The sequence below is a fragment of the Oxyura jamaicensis genome, chromosome 24 (genome assembly GCF_011077185.1).
Source record: "Oxyura jamaicensis isolate SHBP4307 breed ruddy duck chromosome 24, BPBGC_Ojam_1.0, whole genome shotgun sequence".
NCBI lineage: Eukaryota > Metazoa > Chordata > Aves > Anseriformes > Anatidae > Oxyura > Oxyura jamaicensis.
Window position 1 is genome coordinate 3916271 of NC_048916.1, and position 18907 is coordinate 3935177.

Sequence of the window (18907 nt, forward strand, 5' to 3'; positions counted from 1 at the left end):
CCCACGGGAACAAGAAATGTATGGTAATTTACGGTGGGGATGTGGTAATTATCTGTATCCCTCCGTCCTGTACATCCATTAACAGGGAGCCTGGCAAAAGCATTTTTTGGATCATCCACCCCCATTCAAAGGTCTGCTCCCTGTATTAAAACCTCCAGAATGTTCCTCTTACCCCACATCAAGGTGGCTTGAGTGAATCCAGACGTTATTCGTATAGAAAAGGTAAAAATCTGTACTTGCTGGGAAAACCGTCACGGGGAGCATTCTAATCCACTGCGCATTTTTTTTGTTTTATTGATGAATTTGGCATCTGATCTGTGTGATACTTGGGAATGGTTAAATAAGATAAAAGGCCAGAACACACGATCCTGGGTAAAAGCCAAATCAGTGACAGCCTCACACCTTGTCCATTTCCGTGAGGACCGAGCATTTATGTAGCCTGAAAATCAGCTCTTTTTATTTGTATTTTTGCTCTGAGACTACATGTTTGCAAACAAGACATGTTGGCGTTGAAAACTGCTGAAAATCCTCTGCTTTCCAATCAGGATTTATTTTTAGGGAGTGGGTTTTCTGATTAAAATAGAAAATTCTGAGCTGCTCTTCTGAATAACTTCCCCAAGATTTCAGCTCTTTGATTGCCTTTATGGAAATCATGGTCTGGTAGGGGCTTTCTGAAGGGTCATCAGGTTAATTATGGTATCCTCCAGACTACCTCTGGTGGACCAAAGGTAACACCACTGAAAACCCCCTCCTGCCTCTGACCCCAGGATTGCAAACACCCTCCACAAAGGGGATGGGCTTTGCTTCCAAAAGAGTCAAACAATAACCTTTCAATGGATTCCATCACTTCCGTAATAAACAAAACATGATTCCCTTTCGAGCTTATCATGTGCCAAGTTCTGTGGTTACAATACAATAGCTGCATTGTTCCCGCGTGCTGCAGGCTAAAATGTATTTCGGTAACTGCTGCTCTTTATAACCCAATTGTCTGGTGACAGTTATTGTGGCGAGCCATTAACTCCTTCTGCCTGGCAGCACCTCTCGCAGCCGGGGTCTGTGAGCCCCAGGAGCTGCTCTTTCCCCCCCCAGCATGACCCAGAACAGAAAGGAACATCAGCTCGGGGCTCCGGGTGTTAGATAACATGTAAATGGTGGTGACTCAGAGTGGAAAATCAGAGATGAAAATTACACAAAGGCTTATTTAACCACCAGCTTATGATTTTTTTTTTCCCGGTACGTGAGCGTGCGAGAGGTGCTCACGCTCCAGCGTAACACTACTATTTGTCCTTCTGTCCCCTGCCCCCCCGCTGTCTTGGCAGAGATGAGGTACAGGATAAAAGCGTGCATGCAAATGCACGTTCACCTCACATTCTCCGTTTAGGAATGAATGAACCCTGAAACAGTTTTATTTGCTGGTTCATTTGTGGCAAGTATGTTAATTCCCAGTTACGCTCTCACGGAAAAGCCTGCTGGTTTTTCTTAGAGTGGCTGGGTTATTAATGGGATGTTCCCATTTCATGGATGGGAAAGCAGGCAGAGGGGGAAAAAGTGACTGTCTGGGGCCTACCCGAGATCAGAGCCACCTTGTACCCCCTCAAACAAGAAGTCAGGGTGATCCTAAGCAGTGACAAGACTGCAGGCAGCCTCATGGTGATGCCTTCCCACGTTCCCTCATGGAGCTAAACTACAGGCACTACATAAACCCACAGGGTCTGGCTGGAAAGAAGGCCAGAGCAAGCAGAGTGTCTGGCTCTTCATGGCAGGAAACATTGAGAACAGTAGTGGTGGTTTTTGTGTTTTGTTTTTTTTTTCAGTGTGTGCATGTGGTATTTTTGTAATTCAAGATGAAGTCACAGCCAAACTGAAAACAAACCCGAAAGAAGAGCCAAATCCGTTAACAAGGATGGGAGCCCAGTTCCAGCAGTGACTGAGAGTTCCAGGACAGGAGATATTTCTTTCCCCTGAATCAATAAAGCCTCTGCTAGCATCCTAAACTGTGCTACAGAGACATGCCCGTGAGGAGAGAGAAAATGACTTTGCAAAAACTACCAAAAAAAAAAAAACCAAAACCACCCAGGTTTTCAGTTCTCAGGGACACAGGTTCCTGAATAAAGTGCCAGAATCTGTGCCTGGATTTCCTGAGAAAGACTGAAGAAGTGCATTATCTTGTCGAAAAGGAGTTTCCATATTACTCACCCTGCCCATCTCCCAGACAGCACAGAACTGTTCCCAGCAACATACTCTCCTTTGCTTTCTTCAGCTCAGTACTCAGAGGCTCAAGGAACGAGGCCAGCTGACCTTCCAATTAGAAATGTTCTTCTGCATATTCTGCTGTAATTTGTCTTTGCTCATTTTCATGCATTAGCCTTTATGAACTGCACGAGGCAGCCTTAATTGCATTCCCTTCTGGCTGCTCAGGGAAGGACGTTTTTGCAGGGATTGAAAGCAGGGATGGGAGCCAGGGTCCTCAGAGACAGAGCACGGAGCTTTGGCAGCCACATCAAGGGAGGTAACAGCACCAGGAGTCCTGGAGTCCTACATACAGCCACTTCTGCTAGTCATGGTGCTCTGGCAAGGGCCTGAGATTCATATTCATCACTCAGCCAACCAAGGTTTTATTCCTTCTGTTCATCCATGCTGAATTTCCTAGCTCTCTGCTCTACTCCTTCAGCAGAACAAAGTCTTCCATGACTTTTTCTTCCTGGGCATGCTGGAGCACCCGGGATGGGATTTTAAAGGGACCCCAATGTGTGAGACTAAATATGGCACGTTACCAGGACTAATCCTGTCCTGGGTAGATGAGGTGGGGTCCTGTGCTCCAATTTGCCTTGCAAAGCCCGTCTGTGTATGGGGTGCTGAGCTGGGCACTTCTCCCCGTCCTACAGTCCCCATTTTCCCTTGCATTTTGTCCGTCTGTACTCACGGTGTTACCTCTGCATTACATAGGTGGAGCTTTTCGTGGGGGCATCAATATATTTATGAGCAGTGCCTCCAAACTTGTGACCTCGGTAGCAGAAAGGGGCTTTTTGGTTCTACCAGAATCTGCATTATTAATGCAAATATCGTAAAAACTAGTTGGGAGGAAGCAGAATTTTCTTCCCTTTTTCAATGGTACATAAAGGTCTGTGAGGATTGATCAAGCAGCTTCATTTAAATCTGCTGAGCGTAAGCTGGATGTCCTCAGACTGGCATTTTGAAAACTTCAGTAGATTTCTATTGACTTGAGAAATGGCTTTTAAAATGGTGAGCGTTTTTTACGTCCAGTCAACAAAATCTGATTGTGGTTGTGCTGTATGGGGGCCTAACAGATGATACCTGCGGGGAGAGACAGAGAATGTATGCTGGGCTCACGCTAAGCTGGAGGGAGGCAACTCAGAAGCAAGCACAAATTTAGAGCCGATTACAGGAATGATATATTCAGCTCTCAAAATGTCAGGGTGTGTAACTGTCCGCAGTGTGTGAGGCTGTAGCTTCTTCTCAAAGCAGATCTGCACCGACTGCAATTGCATTTTTTGATCCTGCACGAACCTTTCTGATCAGGTTTTTTTTTTCAGGGAATCGTTGCTCTTCGTTTTCCAGCACTGCCATTTGCTTGTTCCTCTCCGAAATGAAACCACATTCGTACGAAATCCAGTGGCTAAACTTCTTCTGTTGCTGTTGAAATGGCAAACCTGCCTGCTGAGAGTTGTGTCTAACCAGCAGTTTTTATCAGAGGAAAATGAAAGGCAGAGAAGAGTGGCAAAAGGGCGAGCTCGGTATCGAGGTTTAGGTAATTCGCTCGGCCTCCTGCAGCAGGAAGGTTTGTAGCTGGGCACCGCCGTGTCTGGATGGGTGATAGATGGGGAGGGAAATTGGCGTTGAGTTTTGGGTTCGTTCAGGGGCATTTACAGGGTTGCAATTCAGGGTTAGGAGCTGGTTTTGAGTTTTGGCTACGGGCGGATAAAGTTCTGTGCAAAAAGCCATTAGGACCCCATGGAAACGATGTATTTTAATCCTTAAATGAAAAGCACAGAAGCCAGGAGCCTGCGAAGCCACGTGAAGCACGAGGAGCCCTTCCTGGCCTCTCATCGTGTTGCTGACAGGCAGCACGAAGCTGGGCGTGAGGCTGCAAGCCGATGGTCAAGGTGCATCAATGGGCCGGAGAAAACTTTCAAATTAGGCAAAAATCTCACAACCCCCCCAAAAGTTTGCTCAAAGCCAGCTCGTTAGTCTGCATCAGCCAGGGGAGTTATAAAGAAAAAAAAAAGCTTGTGCAAAAGCGGGGAGAAATGTAAAGGCTAAAGGCTGCTCTAACCACCAAGTAGCAACTTCAACTCCCACCCACCTCCCACACACAACTAGAAATAACTTTAAATAATTTATTTGTGTCTGTATTCCAGTTACATATTTAATGACTTAAAGAGACACTGTCTCGCTTAGGAACGTAGCAGAATTTTCCGTAATTCAGAGGTAAATATTACCCCGTGCCCCCTGTCCTCTAAGAATTTCCGAGTGCTTTACAGCCTGCAGCCCATTACATTCAATGTTGTCGTCTCAGGCAGTCGCTGTGAGCAGAGAGAAAACCACGGCACGAACAGGTTTAGTAGCTAAACTTAGAACAAGGCAGATCCAGGGAAAGAACAAGGAACAAGCTCATTCTCCTGTCCCGCTCGCTGAACATTAGAAGAAAAAAAACCTTTCTCATCTTGCTTCTGCTCCTATTGTTGCCTGAAATTTCTACATTTTGTCTTTAAATTTTTTTTAATGGAAGAATTGTCTTTTTTGTCGATAATAATATGTTCAGGGACTTGGAGGGCAAAAATTCAAGCAGGAATGTCAGGGGTAGAACGGCCGGGACATCATTTATAAAGGCAGGAAAAAAAAAGGAAGCATCTGCAGTAACATTTCATGTTGGAATTATCTCAGCTCATTAGAGATGAAAACATTATCTAAGCTCATTAGGGATGAAAACATCCGACTGAGTCATGTTATGAATTTTAATAATAGTGGTGAATAGTTCGTGTCTCTGGAACTGTCGATCCTTTTTCGTAACGAACATCACCTTGATAGCGATCAGCTTGGTCCAGCTCCTTCCAGGAGGTTCTGAATTTCACGTGTTAAGCATATTAGCAAAGCAGTACATTGATGGAGATTAATTTGTGTCTTATCAGGCTGAGAATGATCCTGAATGACTTTATGGGTTCCCAGTCTTTTTCACCTTGCAAAGGCCTCTCACTGTGCTGAGCTGATGAAACCCAGTTCGGCCCTGTTTGCTTTTTCCCCACACCTCTTCGACAGCTTTAGGTTAGAGAAAAGGATCCCAAAAAACCCCAAACCAACAAGCTTGGCTGGTCATTTCTGTCCATTTGGCTTGCTGGGAACAGCACACCCCCAGGAAGGGAAGCAGACTGAAGAGCTGGTGCTTGTACTTTGGGCACCGATTCCCCCCCCCCCCCCCAGAGCTGGGTGCCCACGCCGTCGGATGCTGCGTCCCACTGCAGCGAGGCCCCGCAGAGCTGTCACAGCGCAGGGGACGTCCCCGTGCAGTGCCACGCGTGTGTCCTTCCACCTTCCAGCTACGGCTGGAACCTGGCAGCTCTCGGGGGGAAATACAGGAAAGAATCGCAATCTAGATGTACAGCTGTTTATAAATTCATGCGAGGTTCCTCCAGTGCTATAAAACCCCTTCCCTCTTTATCCAGATGCCGTCCCTGCTCACACCGATCCCTTTTCCTGACGTTACAGAGACCCAAGTGTCCCTTCTGCTTTCTGACAGCAGTGAATCCATCTGGCTAGTGCAATGCTGTCTGCTTCATGCTCCCTTTTTCTACCCCCATGCTTAGATTAACCCATTATAAAATAGGGGCTGCTCTCGTCCACAGGCTGGGATAATATTCGGATATATTGGGGGTGTCCCCAGAAGACCATAACTCCGCACCGAGCCTTTGATATGGACCCTGTGTGACCTTCAGCGAGCCTTGCCTTGCCGAGCACTGCCTTGCAGTTGTCTAGGAAATACGGAGAGAACGGCTTCCTGGCCGCCCGCGGGGCGAGGTGAGCTGCGCCGCTGGCTGTGTTCGTCTGAGCCCTGCAGGGCTCCGCAGAGAGCAGGCAGCGCGCGGCGCCACCATTTTGTTAGCAGAAGGAAAATCCTCATCTGTAAAGCACAGTTTCACCCCCCCTCCTCTAAATACATGGTACTGAAAAGCCAATTATAGCCCCGGGCTGCCAATTAGCAGTGATAAACACAAAGCCCCAAACGAGCCCAAGAGTAACTTGTGTTCAAGAAGTTGTAGAAATGCTCTTTTAATGGCGCGGTACCTACACTTCTTTCTGGTTTTCTGTTCTGCTAACGCTTACCTAGAACGAGTCTCCGTTTAGTGGCAAAGAGAAAAGCAAAGGAGGTTGTCAGGCCCTGGCAGCTGTCTGAATCTCAGGCATCTTGCTTTAATTTCCCTTCCTTGGTGGCAGATGGTAGCTTTGCAGGGGTGTTAAATCTGCTCAGAACTAACAGGGTGTTGTTTCTTCGAATGCTCCAGCTATTTCCACGAGAACAAACCATCGGTTCTCACTACAACACGGCGCTACCCAAAAGACGAGAAGCTAGGGTTTGAGTAGGAAAAAAAAAAAAAGATCAAACCACCTACATCTCAACAGCCCTGCTGAATAAACGGCAGTAGCACAGGGTTGTTTACTATGCGTTCTCCCTTCTCATCTACTGTTAGCTTAAGAGCTGAACCCAGTGTGCCATCCCCCTGAGCTTTCACAGCCAGGCTCCTCCGGCATGCAGAAATACACAGAGATGCTCCAACACCCCCGGCCTGGAGCTGTTAGGTCAGAGGACAAGATGCAGTCCCTGCCCTGAGATGCGCACGGTTTAATCAGAGAAGACAGAGAGTGGAGGAAACGTGGCCCTTGGGACCTCCTGGCATCGAAGAGGGAGAGGGTGAGACACGTTGCACAGGTCTCAGCCCTTGTTTTACTAAGCTCTTCTTTCCCAAAGCCGTGCAATTGCTGCAGTAGCACTGTCATTTTGGTTATTTCCCTGTCTCCCAACCCAAATAACTTTGTGCAGCCCTTGGCTCTGTGTTTCGGCGTGGGCAGCTGCCTGCCAAGCCCCAGGCAGGTAACTCAGGGCTCCAGCTGCTGCGGGGAATGAGAGCAGAGCTTGAAGAGGAGCTTGCATCACTCCTAGGGTCAGGCATCAGCTGGGGGCTCAGGGACGTGAATCCCGTGTCCGGGGAGCAGCTGGCACCCAGGACATCTCCCCTGGTACACACAGGTGGCCCCCGCACCCCGCCGTGCAGTCCTGCAACGTGCTCTGAGGTTGCTCCATACAAGACTTGGTGTCTAAGCAATAGGTGCAGGGACTTTATAGGGCAAATATAGAGGTTTGTCCCCTCTCAGCACAAAAATCCAAGGTGTGCAGGATGTGTGATTGTGGCAGGCGGTGGTTATAAAACTCTCCGACACTTGGTCATTCACGTGACTTTTGGCTTAGCTCCAGAACTGAAAAGTGACCTGTTTGTGTGAAGCTGTTCCCATGCCAGCAGCCCTGAACCTCCTGTCAACTACAACCGCTGCACTGGCGAGGAGGAGAACTGCCAGAGATCACAGCGAAGGAGCTTTCAAACACTGCTGAGCTTTGAAGCGGCCCACATTCAGATCTTCTTCTGCCTTCCCAGGACCACAGGGAAAAGTTTCCGTTTTAATCCCAGCATCTGGTGTCCATTTGATTGCAGAATAAAGGTTCATTCATACGGTGCACGCGGATTTTGGTCTTCATGGTCAAAGAGCTTCCGCCCAAACTCCCCTGGGAAGAGTCCTTACCCCGGCAGCCCTGCGACTGTCCCTGAACCTTGTGGCCCCTCCTGGATGTTTTGCCCAGGATCTCCTTTTCCTTGCAAACAATACCCAAGGAAAGCCCTCTGGCAGTTAAAGCGAGCTTCTGAAGAGAAGAGCAGCTGATATGATGGCACTGGAGGTCACAGCGTGATTTTAGGGGCATTGCCATGCTCACCTGGGCACCCAGCCGAGGGTCTGCGGCTGCTCAGGGGCAGCAAGCCTGCTGTAGAGCACCTGGGACGAATGAACGGACAAAAGAGCCACCAAATAGAAATAAAGACGGCCCAGCTGTTTCTTAGACTTGGTCACTTTTAAAACGTAGAGGCCGCGACCTCCGCATTCGGGTCTGAGGGAATAATGGCAGCCATCCCAGGGATTTCACAATCTGGCTCTTGTTCAAAACGTGGGTTACGTTGACTGCAGGACAAATTCTGGGGTCCTTCCAGTTATGCAAATGTAAGCTCGCAGGGGGGCACTTCCTGCTGGATAAACTGCACAAAGGAAAATGGGGCAGATTTTGCTTCCACCTATTCCTCTGTGGTTTCCCTCCAAGTTCAATTAACTTGTATTCAATAAGCTCAGCTGCAAATCAAAGGAGTCAGGCACCAAGATTTGCTTGTTTCACACTCTTAGATGTTCTTGTAAACTGGCTTATAATTCTGTTCATCCCAGAGCTGCTCAGAGAGAAAACACACAACTATCTTGCCTGATAATGGCTTGCTCCTTTTCTTCCTGACAAATTTCTGCGTTTTCAACCTGGGCTGAGCTCTGAATAATCTGCCACTGAAGTATTAAATAGCCATTGCTGCGGGCTGGGGAATAGGGGAACCCCGAGCAGCCGGCCAGAGCCTAGACTGTAATGCTGAAACTCTAAGCTTTTTTTTTTTTTTTCGTTTTTTCTTAATCTAGAAAGGAGAAGGGGGATTTCTCACTTCTACTGGATGCTTTTTGGCTTCCCAGTAAGAGAGAATGCAGCTCAGTAATAGCCCCCAACCTCTATCTGGACTCTTGCACTAACTTACATCCTCAGGTTCTCCCCATTTCCTTCAAAAATCACTAAGATGAGACTCGTCTATGCCGTACTAGCTATGATTTGATTCCAGGCTATGAGTGTGCTCCCATTGATTTCAAAGTGGCTTCGCCGTGCTGTCTTTGAAACCTCTCCATAGCGCGCTGGTGGCCTTAGCGCAGCGCTTGATGGAGTTACGGCAAGCACAAGAGCGCTGCGATCGTTAACACCCGCTGAAGGCCAGGACTGAGATGTATCTGACCCAATGCCCGGTCCTTCTGTGCTGTCAAAACCTACACTAAGAGCTAAAATTTTGCCAAACGCATCTGAAAGAACTAAGGGTTTGCTTTTGGCTGTGCTTTTTTCCCCCATCTATCAACTCTGCCAGCCCTAGTGGCTGATGAATGAAGGGCTTGGGCATCTTTTGGGGAGAGCAGACGTGCAAAATTAGGTGTGCTTCACTGAGCTGCCTAAAACTGAACCTTAGGAACCTTGGGCACCCTCTGGAGTAGGTTTGGGTGGTTATTCGGGGAACCCAGACCTGAGCTGAGGAGAGTCAAGGTCTTCTGTGCTTAAAAAATCAAACAAACTCAAGTACTGTCAGGCTAATGCATTACTTAGTGCTGGAAATCACTCAGCGTTGTGGAGGCTAAAGTGTAAATGCTTTATGAAAATGAAATCTAAATTAGGACTGGCTCAGTGGTGGCCTCCTCGCATTTGGGGCCAAATGCAAAGTTTGGCTCATAAAATCTCCAAGTGACTGATGGGCACAGGCTAGGAGAACTGCTTGGTGGCACATTAAGCTAGATGAACCTTTCCTCTAATGGGCTGTGCGAGCCTTGTACTTTTATTTATGTGCGCACATTAAAGGGAGGGCAGGCCATTATTCCTTATGGTGTGGAAGAATGACTTCTGGCACCTCTCGTATCGTGGCAGGCCAGGACCGATCGCTGAGCTCCGCGCGATAACGGCAGAAGGGCAGCGGGGGACTGGGGCCGCTCATTTATCACCGCGCAAAGTGATCAGCCCCGAGCCCATTCATTTCCTGAACCCAGTGGCTCACATCCTGTATATGTTCAGCCATGCAGTGGTGTGCATCTTTTAGATGAAACCACAGAAAGACCTCGCAAGACAAGGCATAGGCAGCGCTTTTCCCCAAAGCACTGCTCTTCTCCACGGGGGTTTGCTGGGTGTCCTTTGTCAGCGGTCCCACGCACCGCTTGGCAGTACCCCGCTGCTAACCCCCGCCACAATTAGCAAAGCATCGGCGAGGCGGTAATGTAAGGCGTTGCAGAAACGCAGGGCTTTACTAATCGGGCATCACGTTCCCATGCTTGTGGTCAGGAAGACATAGCTAGCCAGAAGCGTGCTGTAGGACAGGTCCGTGTGGGTCATCCCCGCCCTTGCTTGAGGTCTGGCTCGCCTGCTGGCACCGCAGGACCTCTGCAGGAGCTCGCTGCCCGCTTGGGGTGGGTAGTTAACCCCCATTTGAGTGGCGTTTGCCAAGTCAGACCCCGGGTTCTCTTCGGAACCAGCGAGCTCTCCTGGCTTCTGCTGCTGCTTCTGCTGCTTTGGTTTGTGTTATAAAGAAAAAAAGAGAAAAAGAGAGAAGCACGCACTGGCCACAAATTGCTGCCTCATGTCAACCGTACGTATCCTGTTAGCTCATTGTATACGTTGTAGGGGTGCGTGCTTGGGTACGTGCGTATAAATGTGTGCGTATGCCTGCCCATACACACACAGCAGAGGGATGTGTAAGTAGCAGTATTTCTTGCTGCGTATTTTTACAGCTACCGGTCCCAAATGATCTGGGGGATCTTCAGCATCGTAGATGAAATGCACATGAATACATATGCAGTTGGCTTAAGATGCTTTGGGTGAACGAGTTGCAGGAATGGAAGAAGCCCTTTCCTTCTCTTCCCAGCTTCAGAAATACGCCTGGCATAGGAAACAAAGTCCCCATGGCAGAAGGGGAGGCTGAGCAGTACCAGTACCGGTGTTTGGCTGGGGGACGGGGCCTCTGTTATTTCCTACTCCGGGCTCCTGGTATGGCTTGTAAAGGTTATAGAAACGGGCAAAAGGAGGGGGTGCCTAGGCCTTGGCGAGAAACCCAAAGAATACAACTTCCAACCCAAACCACTCTACGATTCTGTGACTTATAAAAAGGGATAGCAGTTTTAAAACTTGCAGGGTTTGGGGGAGGGAAATTATTTTTTCTCACCTTTGAATGCGTCATACATAGGAGAGGAAGGCACAAAAAATCCCGTATTTCAACATTTCCTTTCACCCAAGGTGGTACAGCGAAATCACCTGTCACCAGAGCCTATTTCTGTAAGCGGAGCCAGAGCCAGAAGTGGCTGCTGGTGGCAGATTTACAGCTCCAGATCTCTGCCCTCTGCTTCCTGCCCCGAGCACGTGTGCTCCCAGCGCAGGGCGGCTCGCTCGGTCCCACACGCTTTGGGAGCAGGAAGGGACGCGAGGAAGGACGGATTCTGCGTTGTGGGGACACGTTCAGGGCTGCCCTGCTGTGAGCTAGCACGTCATGGGAATATGAGGTTCTGCAAAGAGGAGATGCTGAGAAGGAAAACACACAAATAAATAGCCCCGGGACAAGCTGTTGGAGGAACGTGCCTGGAAAGCATTAGCTGGCGGCGGAGGAAGGGGTTGCTGCACACTTGCACTAACGCTGAGCGACCTTTGCAGCAGGGAAGCAAGGATGGGTGCGTGCTGCAGCTGGACAGGCCGGGACGGGCACGGCTCTCCCCACGTCTGCTCGCAGAAACCAACTTCTGCAGAAATGTCAGCTGGCACTGAAAGCGTGGTGGGGGGAAAACGGCGCAGAGGTGGATGCGCAGAGTGACTCAGAAACCTTCCCCGCGTCCAACCCGCTCGTTCCTTTGGTGCTTTCTGAAAGGTTCAGCCAGAATCTGTAAAGCACGCTGCTTTCTGAAACCTGGAGGGTTGCGTTTCTGCTCTCGGTTGCTTTATGCAGCCATTTTGAACACATGCAAAGTGGGGGAAATTCTTCTCTGACAGGCACCGTGCTCAGCCTGCACAGAGACGGGGAGAGCAGAACACTTCTGTACCTCCACCCACCACATTCACAGGGAGCAATGGGATGTGAATGCCTGCCTAGGGCTTTCTTGAACGGGAACCTAAGCATCCTTCTCCACGTGTCCTAATAGAGCCCGTTCAGCCATCAACACGGAAGATTTGTCATCACTAATTGCGAACATTTACACCTCCTTGTCTCAGCCTGGTGACCTGAGCAGTCTCGCTGGCCAGGCTGAGCACGTTCCCTGGCTGAAGCTGGTTTACAGATGGCTTGGATATCACCGGCACACAGGCGAGGGAGGGAGATCAATGTTTACAATCCCATTCAAAGTCTCCTGAGTCCATGGGAATGGTTCCTCTTCCAATCAGTATGCTCCGACTGCGGCGGGACAAAGGAAAGCTTTTACCGGTTGATTTCTGAGGGACAGGAGCCGTGGCTTTGGCTGGGTTGGAAAATGACTTGTTTAAAAGTCAAGGCAAAACCCACGCTGCCTTGGGCGAGGTGATGGTGGCAGCGAGGGGCTGCGATGATGAGAGGCAGGCAGGCTTCGGTCTAATGAATTGAATCGAGAGGGGCTGTGCTGGGTACACAGAAGTACTCCACTGTGAGAAAGGAGACGGGGGAGAGCTGATAACGAGAATGAAGAACTTCCTTTGATTATTGCCTCTCATTTCCTACAATGCAATCTACATCTTTAAAGAAAGCTCTTTTAAACGTTAGATCCCCTTGTCTCAGTGTGGTTAGAAGATCTTAAGCACCAGTATTGAAAAAAAAAAAGGTTAACCTGAATAAGGAAGAATAGGAAGCCTCTTTTTCTTCCTATTTATGTGCCACATGAATACCATGGGACACCGCAGGTACGAGCGGAGCCATTTCAGACGTAGAGCAGAAGCTGGCGGGCAGGCAGATGCAGGGCAGCGCACGGCAGGTGCCGAGATGGTGCCGAGAGAATTGCTGAGGACGAACGGGAAGCGAAGGCTGAGCCCATCCTGGGTTGGTCCCGACTTTCAGATGGGGACCAGGGCAGGGCTGTGCTCAGGACCTGACTCCAAGCTGTTTTTGACCTGCCTCGGAGTGCCAGGGCTGTGGTCGGACAGGCTGCTCAGCCAGGGTTCAGATGGTGGCTTTACATTTCAAGCGTAATGGGGACTTGGAGCTGTGCCCTCACTCCTACCCAGCGCGGCAGTGCGGCCAACCGCACGTGGACATAATGTCACTCTGGATGAAACGTGGACATAATGTCACTCTGGATGAAGCAAAAGCTGAAGTACCGGTGGCAGCTTTTATAAGCTGGGAGCCACCTTGTAGGGTTTCAGATCTGCCTACATCTCATCGGCTTCGGCAGGACCTGCAAGCCCTTAAGTGCCACCGGCGCCTTTCCTGTTCGCTGTACTCATGTCCCAAAATTACCTCCAGGGCATATTCATGGACCTCCAGAGCCAGCTAAAACATAAACCCATTCCCTAGGAACAGAAGCAGAGCAATATTATGGCATCTCATGGGTTACTTGAGACCCTGTTCCCTTACAAGTGATGGATTAGGGACGTGAGCAGTGGTGTAGAAAGGGGGCACGGCAATAATTAGAGCCAAAAAATGGAATTGCACATTTCAGAACAAGCAGGATGCACACACAGAAGAGAAGAAACCTCCTTGATCAAAAACCGAGAGGAAATGAAATGAGAGAGCCACGGATCCAGATAGCCAAACGGAGCCGCTCTAACGTGGGCTGGCAGTGAGCTCACGGTAACAGCAGCAGCAAAGGACGAGCAGCGAAGCTCCACCCTGCGCCGCGGTATTTAAAAGCAAAACAAAATGGTTTCAAAGCCCGCGAGCTAGCCGTGCAGTCAGGCACCTGAGTAATACCCATTAAAGCCAACGGAACTCTTCGTGCCTTTGAACCTCGGCAACACGTTTACATCCTCTGCCAGCTTGGCACCTAAATTCGTGCCAGTTTGCTCCTTGAACGTGGGGCCCGGAGGGGGAGCCCGTGGAACCGTGCTCCTTCAAAGGCTGCGGTTCCCTCCGCCGTGTGCTGCTGCAAAGCTCAGCTTTAACTCTGGGAAGCTCAGGGGTGTTTGTGCACCAGGCAAACCTGCAACTCCCCTCCGGCCGTGGAAACAAATCTGCCCGGACCTGGCAGGGTGTTGAAGGGATGCTGCTGGGATTTGCTGATTATTTTCACCCAGACCACCGCTAACAATGAAAAGTGAGTGAAAAAGATGTCGCTTTCAGGAGTCTTCGTTTCAAGAGAAAACTTGTGTCTGCTTTGACGCATACCTCGAAGCAAAGGGACAATTATCTAATCACAACATTCAATCCCATTTGCATAATGTCAACTAAATTGTTCAACTGCTTCGAATGCTTTTGTGATTAGGGAGATACTCCACAAATAAACCGACTGCATGTTCCTGATGCTCGAAACTAATGTGTAACAAGTAAGAGCGAGATAAAGCGGCGTGGTAAAAGGATTCCTTCCTCACCATTACTTCCACTCAACCTAGGAAATCACAAAATGTCACGTCTATTACTCAAATGAAAGTCACATCAAAGGTCCTGTAGGCCTGGGGGATATGCTGCAGCAAAATGGGAATAATATTTTGCAGGTGGAGAGTTGAGCTGGATGCCTGGAACAGTATCTAATTGCCACATGAGAGTACATTTGTGTGTTATTTACGTCCTGATGGCAAATCCAAATTACCGAGATCTAAACCCAGCAGCGCAAACGACTCCCTTTGTGTCCTCAGGCAAATACCTGGTAATGCTTTCATGTCTGTCGGGGTGTTTAATTCGCAGAGACACTGAGCATCGGTTAGCCAAGACTTTCCCATGTGGCTGCTGACTTCGGGTAATCCATTATGGATTCTGAAAAGGACTTGGTTTCTAGAGAGGGCTGAGTACAACTTTCTGCCATGCGCTGCTGCGTAAGGTGTTGGTTCTTTTGGCGAGTCGTGGGGAATCATGCCCTTTGTACGGTCCATACACAACCCCCGTGCCCCATCACTGTTCCAGCTCTCACCTTTATTTTCCTAATCTTTTATGTTTCTATCCCCCAAGCCTGTGAGACAGGGAGTTGCTACACTCCCCCAGCAATGGCACCTGAAGGCATCTGCCCTGAAGCTGGGCAAGGAACCGAGGCAGATGTTTCTCCTCAGCCTTCTGCTTCCTGAGGCCTGACAAGGTTTTCCTGTGACCTTTAGAGGAAGGATGGTGAACGGACCTTGGTGCCTGCGTCCTCTCCACTGCCCCCCACTCTCACAGAAGTAAGAAAGGGCGTTAGGTGCATGACTTGAGTTACACACAGTGAGATATTCTCCCCTGATCCCTCCCCAGACCTGCATAACCCCACTCAGGACAGACTGAAAAGGGACCAACCTGTGCCTCGGGCTCTTGCAATGCATTTCTGCATCATCCTAACAAAACCTGTTCCTTTTTGTCCTGCCCCTCTGCACATTTTAGCTGGGCAGCCTTGGCTGTGCCCTTTTCAAGTTCACTGTGCAGCAGATGGGCCTATCTGAACACCAAGCACAGGCGAGGAAATCAGCAGCTGGTCGCAGGAGTTTCCTAGGAGAAGATGAAAGGATCGCAGCAGGCTGCCCGGTGCCCGCGGTTCGGCTGACTCACACAAGGAGCCTGCCGAGACACATTTCCCAGGTGCTCGAGTCACTAACACAAAGCCTGGGCTAAAATCAGAGGCGATGATGTGCCGGCAGCAGTTTCTCTCCTTGCCATGCACTTTCAGAGGGGTTAAAAGTTGTGTGAGCGACGGCTGTCAGGTGGGGGAATCAGAGAAAATCCCACTCACGCCACGCGCCTCTGACACGCCGTTTTCCACTTTGATCCAGACAAGCATCGGCAGTTTTGGGGCAGGAAGAGCTGGAAGTCAGAAAGATACAGCGACCCCAAAGTCAGGGGCTGCCTAGGAAGTTAATTCCTCCCTCAGAGGTGGCATCTGATGAAGCTGTTTGGGAAGCGGGATGATGAAATGGAGAATTCTTACAAATGCTGACCTGCCCGATGGCAAGCAGAACATTGTACTTCAGGGAGAAGAACAGAAATAGTGTGTGTGTGTGATTTTGCTTTTCTAAAATTGCACTATTATTATCAAATCAAAGTGAGACTTAACCCCCCCCCCCTGCTGCTGCTCTCAGGTTGGTGTACGAGGCCCCAGTCGTGCAGCCGGTCCCCCACGGGAGGCCCCTTGCACACACCCAGGCTAACGCTGAAAAAAAGGGCTTTGCTTTTTAGACTTTGCATAGGTGGTGGATGCTCATGGAGCAGTGAACCTGAACTCACCCTGACTCTGGAAGGAAACAGCATCGGCTGTCCTGTGCCAGCACAGCTCAAGCCACCTGCCTGCTGCAGGCAGCACGCGGGACTCGGGGCTCTGCCACCCATCCCGGCTCATCCTCTTTGCGTTACCTGAGCGGTGTAAAGAAACTATTTCTCTAAAGGAAGCTCTTGCAGAAATGAAAGTCGGGTCGTTTCTGGGCGAGATCCTCAGCTGGTGCGTATTAACATCGCTCCGGCAAAGCCGGTGGTGCCGGGCTGATTTACGCTACCGGAAGGCTTTGCCCTTTAGGACGTGCGTGCATTTATGACACAGCCACTCTGTGGGAGGGGGTGAAGAGGCTGCGAAGAGGATATAAATGTGTCTCATAAGGTGCAGCTGTAATTTACATTTATTCCGAGGCTCGCTTCCGCTGCCCGTTGACTAGTGTAAATACGAACCAGACCCAATTCTTGTTTAGCTTGAGATTTCTTTGAACTGCGCCTGGGAGAACTGCCTGCAGCGTATCCGGGGGTAATATATTGTGATCTGACGCTTGCTAAGAGCGGGCAGCCGCTCTCCGAAAGAAATATTGATTGCGAAGAATAAATTCAATATAGTAGTAGAACAAGGGAGCAGGACATCATCGACACCATTTACAGTCTGCGATTGTGGAGCGCCCTTTGTCTTGAGTAGATGGCAAATGTTAATTAAGGCGCCTTCCCCGGCATCAGGCGATTGATGTGCTGTCTCGTTTTACATCTTGCTGTCTGTAAAATGGGAAGGATGCTGGTTTCGGAGCAGCAGTTCATAACGGTGCTGCGAATTTCACCCATCAATCTAGCTCACCGCACCTCTGGGTAACGACTGGGAGTAAGAGATGTCGGAGGCGATGCTGAGACCAGAGCCTGGCGGCAGGAGACGATGCTGTCTGCTTCCTCACGCGGCCTCTCCCTGTGCTCACCGCTGCTGGTGAGGTTGCCAGCTCTCGGAGCAGGGACCGTGTTCTGCTTTGCTGTGTGTACAGCCCCAAGCTCAGTAGGGTTGTGGTGCATAAAAGTCAGGCTTCTATTCACTGGTGCCATAGAAGGAAAAAAACGATACGGGTGTTCAACGTCAACAAAAACGTTGGGCTTAAAATCTGTGTTTTGATTCAGCCACTCTCAATAAAAAGAGGAACAGCTCAGAAACAAACAAAGAAAGCCCTATACCATGCTATACATTCTTGGTATTTCCAGTGCCCTTTAATGCATCCCCTTCCTACTCAGCAGAGAAGTATCGCACATCCTGATGTCAGCCGCTCGGGAGAAGCCCCTGCTCAAGCGCTGTGCTGAATCGGGCCGTTAATGAGGTTTCGGTGGTGTAAGAGCTCACTGTGTTCCGTTTGGGAGAAGAGAAAGAAAATAGCCATTTTTACGAGCCCAAGATGAAAAATCTCTCTGAAACACACCCACCTCTACACCGGCAATTATTTCACAGTCACCGACGGCGGCTGGTTAATTGGGCACTATCAGGAGGCGCAGCGCTGGGCTACCAGTACACAAAAGTGCAACAAGAGGCGTTTACCTCGGCTTTGATAATCGCCCTGGGTGTGAGTAAAATACGGTTAAAACCTCTCTCGGTGCCCAAGTATGAAAGGCCAGAGAGTGACATATCTTTGGGTATGCCTGTGCAGTTCTAGCACAGCAGACAGATATCCCAACCGTTTATCCGGGCTGCTCTTTGCTCAGCCCACAACCTTTTGGAGCACTTCCAGGCTGATCTCCTACTGACAGGGACTGGCCTGCAAGGTATTCGTGCTGGCAGACAGCAAACTTTAGTCCCGAGGACTTGAATTTGGTGTCTGGGGAAAGCAAACACCTCAGCCACGTCTCCTGCCAGTCACAGCAGCTTCCAGTTTATTGTTGCTTGCTTTCTGTTTAAATTTTACACGGCTGCATGGTGAGTGACAGAAACTGCTCCGGTCCTGACACCTGCCAGGTATTGTCACGTCTACACGTGCAGATCTGCTGTCCCTGCTCATCTTGATTCTTTTGGGAATTGCTAAAAAAAGGAAGGCTGGAGCTTCCTGGGGAACAGAGGAGCCGTGGCTCCTGCTCTCCGGGTGTGCGAGATCGGCGCATCGTGGCTGCAGATCAGGAGCTGTGGGCAGTGCCTTAAAGAGCGCCTTTGGCAGCCGGGACTTGTCAAAGCTTCAGGAGAAATATCAGAAGAGAACATTCGATAGGGCAGCACGCGTGGTTTGGGAACCAAGAGGTACAAAATGGCTAAAATTCGTTTGTGTAGCTCGTCAGCTCTTTTGTTGCGGTGGCTCCAGCACTTCCCTCTGCCCATCCCATTATCTCTCGCTGTTGGTTTTTCCCCTCTCTAGCTTCAGCCTGTGTGCACGCCCGAGCAGAACAGGAGATGGTGGGGACAGGGTAATGCACAGCAGAGCCAGGGCCTATTCTTTTCGGGGCTGTTTATCCAGCGGGTGAGTAAGACACAAGCGCCCTGGTGCACCCCATTGTAATGCACAAAGCCTGCAGCGAGTCCTGGTGATGGAATCCAAAACGCTGTCAGCTGCTCCACTACAGCTCTTTTGATGACTCTGCTTGTTGAGGATAATTAGACGGGTGCAGTACAGACACACTCACGGATGTCTCTATTCGTTTTGCAATTGCACAGCGCATGCTGAGCATCCTCTGTGAGCACCGCTTAAAACCTAGGGCAATATTTTCAAGTGTGTGCAAGACTTGGGAGCTCAAGACTC

The 18907-nt window shown here is 49.7% G+C and overlaps 1 protein-coding gene and 1 long non-coding RNA gene across 3 annotated transcripts in view; one reads left to right on the forward strand and one right to left on the reverse strand.

The window, feature by feature from the left end:
• Positions 1 to 18907, forward strand: part of LOC118177890 — a 74918-nt gene that overhangs the window by 54102 nt on the left and 1909 nt on the right. The window contains exon 3 of one of the 2 annotated variants that reach the window (XR_004755961.1): positions 7487 to 7585. The exons of the other annotated variant lie outside the window; for it this stretch is intronic. This is a non-coding gene — a long non-coding RNA (uncharacterized LOC118177890). Of the gene's footprint in view, positions 1 to 7486; positions 7586 to 18907 lie in introns of those variants that run through there. 2 annotated transcript variants of the gene reach the window in all.
• Positions 1 to 18907, reverse strand: part of UBASH3B (ubiquitin associated and SH3 domain containing B) — a 67194-nt gene that overhangs the window by 41142 nt on the left and 7145 nt on the right. The gene's annotated exons all lie outside the window — the stretch shown is intronic.